The sequence below is a fragment of the Aplysia californica genome, unplaced genomic scaffold, assembly GCF_000002075.1.
Source record: "Aplysia californica isolate F4 #8 unplaced genomic scaffold, AplCal3.0 scaffold00159, whole genome shotgun sequence".
In the NCBI taxonomy this organism is placed as follows: domain Eukaryota; kingdom Metazoa; phylum Mollusca; class Gastropoda; order Aplysiida; family Aplysiidae; genus Aplysia; species Aplysia californica.
Genome location: NW_004797429.1, coordinates 602,655 through 603,986, shown reverse-complemented (window position 1 = coordinate 603,986; position 1,332 = coordinate 602,655). Strand labels below are relative to the sequence as shown.

The 1,332-nt window shown below is 43.8% G+C and overlaps 1 long non-coding RNA gene across 1 annotated transcript in view; it reads left to right on the top strand.

The window, feature by feature from the left end:
• The first annotated feature begins 1,186 nt into the window (after positions 1-1,186).
• LOC118477631 overlaps positions 1,187-1,332 on the top strand; it is a 4,737-nt gene continuing 4,591 nt past the window's right edge. Inside the window, exon 1 of the long non-coding RNA XR_004858502.1 lies at positions 1,187-1,302. This is a non-coding gene — a long non-coding RNA (uncharacterized LOC118477631). The remainder of the gene's footprint in view (positions 1,303-1,332) is intronic.

The window sequence follows — 1,332 nt, the reverse complement described above, 5'->3', positions numbered from 1 at the left end:
TGGGGTTGATGAGGAAACTAACTGAGAGTGGGGGCTGGATGGGTGTGGGTGTGGGTGAGGGGAGGCTGCGGTGAGTAAGGTGTAAGTGTGGGGCTGGGGTAGGTTTTGGGGGTGTTAGGGTAATGTCATGCTCTGTCGGTACACATACGTAACTGTCATCATCGACCATGTGTCTGCGTGCATGAGACATGAGGGTTTGTTTGTGTGGGTGCACGAACGAGTATCGTGTTTGCGTGGTGTGATGCTAACTTAGGATAGAGGTGGAGGAGTGGTATTTGATTATTGTAACAATTGTTATCGTCAGATAGGTCTGTCATTACAAATTATTGTTATTAAGCTTATAATCCATAACATTATTTTCAAAGCCAGAACTATTTCATTATGGAAATTTTATTTAATGACGCAACGATAATTTAAAATGTTTTTGATATGTTGTATCATTTAAGATAATTTTTTATGCTGCTGCCATGGACGCGTTTTCTGTAAAATGTGTGTTTTGTGTGATGTGCGGCAGTGGCCTTAAACATAGAATAAACACAGAATGAACACAGAATAAGTACAGAATAAGAATAAACACAGAAAAATGCACAGAATAAACACAGAATAACACAGAATAAACACAAAATAAAGACATAATAAACAAAGAATAAACAGAGAATCAACGCTTACTTACTTGTTTGGTTTGGGTGGAGGTGGACACGTGGAAGAAATGGTCACCGATGTCTGTAGTGTAGTTTGTAGACGCTTCATGATACAGTCGAATCTGTCTAATACGTGGATGGGATCGCCGATTGGGCCGATCGCCCGACTCGATCGTCTTAAAAAATAAACATGTTTGTTTTCAATTTCAGGCGTTATCGAGTGGGGCGATCTGCTCGATTCAGCCGTAGTGGGCACCCCGTATAAGACGTCCATCAATATTGTCGAGGACAAAGGTGACCACCTTATACGGGGTGCCCATTAGGGGATCGGGTCTAGTCGGGTCGGGTCGGGGGCGATCGCATGTGCCACGATAGCCGCTTTGCGCCCTCAATCCGACTAGCAAACCGCCCCGACCAGAACCGATCACCCAATGGGCACCCCGTATTAGACAGATGTACATCTGGCACAGCGCCATTACTAAGTCCAGAAGAAGGCATGGGGAGGAGGAAAATGAGAAGGGACTGCATGTATGTACATGTGATTGTGTTATACAAGTGGCCTTTTAGGGAAGGCTCCACTGTTGCCCTATTATCTGTTCCTTCAGAAATAATGTTTTATTCAGCGGAAATTAGAAACGGTTACTTCGGGAAATTACGTCAGGTACTGTATACAGTAGATTTGTTCTCACGG